The sequence below is a fragment of the Eriocheir sinensis genome, chromosome 38 (assembly GCF_024679095.1).
Source record: "Eriocheir sinensis breed Jianghai 21 chromosome 38, ASM2467909v1, whole genome shotgun sequence".
Taxonomy (NCBI): domain Eukaryota; kingdom Metazoa; phylum Arthropoda; class Malacostraca; order Decapoda; family Varunidae; genus Eriocheir; species Eriocheir sinensis.
Window position 1 is genome coordinate 15,772,474 of NC_066546.1, and position 4,444 is coordinate 15,776,917.

A 4,444-nucleotide genomic window follows, 5' to 3' on the forward strand; every position below is an offset into this window, starting at 1 on the left:
TTATACGAGTTAAAATACACTTCTATATCATTTCTTATTCAAAATGACGTTAAAAACAACTAAGACCACAAATAAAACAAAGAAAATATAATACGAGAGAGAGAGAGAGAGAGAGAGAGAGAGAGCAAGCACGCCTGGCCTACGCACGGAAGCACAAGTGAAATCACAGACGAGGTAAGGAGGGACAAATCTCGCCCCAGGTAAGCTAATGACCGCCGCTCAGGTGTGCCGCGGCCGTTCCCACCAATCCCGCGGCGCACAAACACACTCACTGACACGCCTCGGTTATTTACGCTCACGTTCCTCTGAGATTCGCATCGGGTCCTTCATATCACGAGGCAAGGGCACAGGATCAGATCGCCCGTCTCGTCCCTCAGCGGAGTCGAGTGCTACACTTCTACGCGGGCTTTTCGAGAGGGCAGTTCCCGTCCGCCTCCGTGACACGAGAAGAGAAACTCAATATTGAAAATCGATGTTGTTATCAGATTTCATTCCTGTAGTTTTGCGTGCGTGTGTGTGAGGCATTGATATTACCGCCGCTCAGGATAACGTAAGTAAAAGTGCGTGAAAACCCTGAAAAAAGCTTCCCCTCGGCCAGGTAAAGGTAAGAATACGCTCATTAAGGCAACATTATTCCCTGCAGGGCCCGCCATAACCCTAGAAAAGGAAAAAAAAGCGACAAAAATTACCCTAAACATGGCATCGTTGAGTGTGGACAGCGTGAGTTCACTACTGAGAGGGCGGGGGAGATCGCATCCTCCTCCTCTCCTTCCCTCCTCCTCCTCTTCCTCATCTCCCGACCACGAGCGCCATCTATGAACAGGCTCAGTAACCACCCTCACCACCAGCCCCTCTCTCTCTCTCTCTCTCTCTCTCTCTCTCTCTCTCTCTCTCTCTCTCTCTCTCTCTCTCTCTCTTCCCTGGTCCTCGTGTAAACAACTTAGGGTTACCAACTTCTTCCCTCCCTCCTCCCACACACATCAAGGAGGAGGTTCGAACCCTTTCCAGACCAGTGCAAACACGCGTTGAGTCACAGATAGGAATGCAAGTCTGAATAGAAGTCGATTCCTTGTGGTTGGTATTCTCAGATGCTTCCAAACCTCTCAAGTCAACCATTTCCAAAGGCCAAAAATGAAATGAATGGGGTTTTCATGAGTGTTATATTAGGTTCATGGTACTGAAGAAGGGTCAAGTTACCACAGGGTCATAAAAGTACCCCTGGAAATGCCCACAAACTCCTACGTAAGCCTTGTCAAATATGTGTTTATTGAGGTTCATGGTGCAGAAGAAGGGTCCAATTACCACCAGGGTCATAAAAGTACCCATGGAAATGCCCACAAACTCCTAAGAAAGAACTGTCAAATATGTGTGTGCCTGGGTGTCGAAGTGTTGAAGATGCGGCCCTCTATCTCTTCCTCTCCTCTCAGCATCTCTTATCTTTCCCTCCCCGGGGTATGAGAGTAAAAGTCGCTCTCTCTATCGTTTCTTGCACGCCCATGAAATAAAGTCTAATGTATTTAAATCGAAGAGGAAAAAGAGCCGTTGTCGAAATGATCTTACCCAAAACATGTATCGGAGAGAGAGAGAGAGAGAGAGAGAGAGAGAGAGAGAGAGAGAGAGAGAGAGAGAGAGAGAGAGAGAGAGGAAATATTCATGGAAAGGAGAAGTGATATTAGTTTCTTGCAGTGGCGTTCTTGCCTATCTGTATTTTCTTTCTATCTTTTTTTCTCTTGTATATTTTATCCGAAGGCACAATGGAGTAGTGGAAATTCCTGTCGGCGCCCAACCACTGCATTACCTCATAGATTCCAAATTCCAATCGACGGTGTGTGTGTGTGTGTGTGTGTGTGTGTGTGTGTGTGTGTGTGTGTGTAAGGGTGATACTCACACACACACACACACACACACACACACACACTCACATACACACACACAGTCGCTTTTAATTAATCTTCTGCAAACGAATATGAAAAAGAGAGAAAGAGAGAAAGAGAGAGAAAGTGAGAGAGAGAGAACACGTTTTGAGTCATCTTCGTTAATACCTAAATCATGAAATATCTGGAACTTTACCTTCACCTGGACGCTAATCACCACGCTTTAGCTAATTAGTAAACACCTGTGCGGAATGGTTACTACTACTACTATTACTCTCTGCCCCCTCCTCCTCTTCCTCTTCCTCCTACTACTACTACTACTCGATTTCTATTCATAGGCCTACTCTACCTTTGATTTTTACCCTTTCTCTTATCACACGAGTATAAATAATGATAAAGGGAAGGCCTACAGACTGTGCCACTCCCATTGCGGCAGAAAACACATAAATCAGCGCGACACTTGATCAATTCACACACACACACACACACACACACACACACACACACACACACACACACACACACACACACAGTTAGACAGACACATTGCAAAGTTAAAAAAATGAGTGTGGAAAATGTGTGCCTGTGTGTGTGTGTGTGTGTGTGTGTGTTGGTTATGTCAAAAGTCTCACATGAGTACTAACTAAAATCGATGTGCTAGTGGCGGGAAGAGACAATAAATATGCAACACAACACACACACACAAACACACACACACACACACACACAAGGAAAAGCGTAACTCACCGATGCGTCCACACACCGACGTGATGAATAGGTTGGAAGATGATGATGAGGAAGATGGCAACGAGGAGGAGGAGGAGGAGGAGGAGGTCAGCTGACGAAGGCAAACACGTCTTCCTTCGTCTCTCAGCAGTCCATCGTCAGCCCCTGCACACCTGCGTCAGCTCCGTCAGGTGTGGTAACGCGGCCATCACACGACACACACCTGCACTCAAGTCACGGCCGCGTCTTCCTCGACACAATCGTTACTCCACCGCGAAGACTTGCATACTCAGCTCTCCTTCCTCACGTTCACTCCAGTCCAGTCTCTCTCACTCGTTCTTTCTCTCTCTCCTGTCACTGTTGCTTCTGTTCCTGTTTCCCGTTCCCGCACGTTCTTGTTGATTGGCGTTTCCCAGTATCGGTTATAGTATCAATTTCTGGGTAGGTTGTTTTCGTATCAAAGCTCAGCACTTTTTCCTGCCTTTCCTTCCTTCACTTCACACTTCCCCTTCCTTCCTTCGATCAGTATTCCTTCGTCGCACACGCAAGCCAAAGGGCAGTAGGCAACACACCATGCAGGTCCATCGCAACACAACACACAAAACAACAAACAGCGAAACGCAAGCGAGAAAACACAAAACAAGGGCAGGACCTCCGCTACAACGTCCAACTTGGCTCCTCGCTAGTCAGTCCCCGAGCGAGGCGAGGCAGAGTCCGGGGCAGCGAGCGACGTACAATCACTCTGACGTCTGGATCGCAACTGGGAGCACAGCCGCCTCTGACCCGGCAAGGCAGGAGGGACTAGGGAGGGCCCACCACCACCACCACCAGTACCACCTCCACAGCTTCTCCCGAGGTTACCACATGTCCACTTGCCATGTCTCCCATTACTCTACTGTTTTATTTAAGACAAGGGTGGCGTGGCTACCATTTGCAAGCCGGAATACCATAGAGAGAGGAGAAGGAGGAGGCGTGGAGTGCCCAGTAGGAGTCGCTTGTCACCTTACTGGCTTCGTTGCGGCTGTGGGTGTAGGGAAGGGTAAACACGGTGACTTAATGCCTCCCTCTTCCCTTTTTTCTTCCGTGATCGTGGCGGGACGGCTCCGAGGATGCCCTGCGACCTCCAGAGACGGGACCGCTGCATGCCAAGCCTCCTCCTCCTCCTCCCCCACCTCCTCATCTTCCTCCTCCTCCTCCGCCTCTTCTTCCTCCTTACCTGCTCTTCGTTCCGGCTCACGAGGACGAAAGAAAGGATCGGAAGGACGACTGCGTGCGTGTGTGTGTGTGTGTGTGTGTGTGTGTGTGTTCCTGTTACTTTTCCTGTTCCGCTGCGTGAGAGAGAGAGAGAGAGAGAGAGAGAGAGAGAGAGAGAGAGAGAGAGAGAGAGAGAGAGAGAGAGAGAGAGAGAATCCATATACAGGTAAAGAAAGAGGGAGAGAGAGAGAGAAAGCGTGTAACGCGTAAGAGAAAGAGAGAAACAAAGGATGAAGGAAGGAGAGATCAGAGAGAGAGAGAGAGAAAGAGAAAGAGAGAGAGCAGAACAGGTCAAGAAATGAATGCGGAATAACGTAAGAGAGAAACGAGAGGGAGAGAAACGAGAGATTAGACCAAGGGAGGTGAGGTGTGAAAGACAGGTGAAGGAGGAAGGGAGGAGGAGGAAGAGACGAGGAAGAGAAGAGATGCTGGGTGAATGTGAAGTGAGGTATGAGAGAGAAAAGGTGAATGAAGAAGGAAAATGAAGAATGAAGAAGTGAAATTAGAAGATAAAACAAGAATTATAAACTGATGAAAAAAAAATAAGGAAATGAATAAGGAGCAGCAGAAAATAGCTTTGTAATGAAATA

At 48.0% G+C, this 4,444-nt stretch overlaps 1 protein-coding gene across 1 annotated transcript in view; it reads right to left on the minus strand.

Annotated features, from left to right (window-relative positions):
- The window catches only part of LOC127008755 (irregular chiasm C-roughest protein-like), a 113,211-nt gene extending 109,406 nt beyond the window's left edge, over positions 1–3,805 (minus strand). The window contains exon 1 of the mRNA XM_050881121.1: positions 2,622–3,805. The gene's annotated coding sequence lies outside the window, so the exon portion shown is untranslated. The remainder of the gene's footprint in view (positions 1–2,621) is intronic.
- Positions 3,806–4,444: the final 639 nt, after the last annotated feature.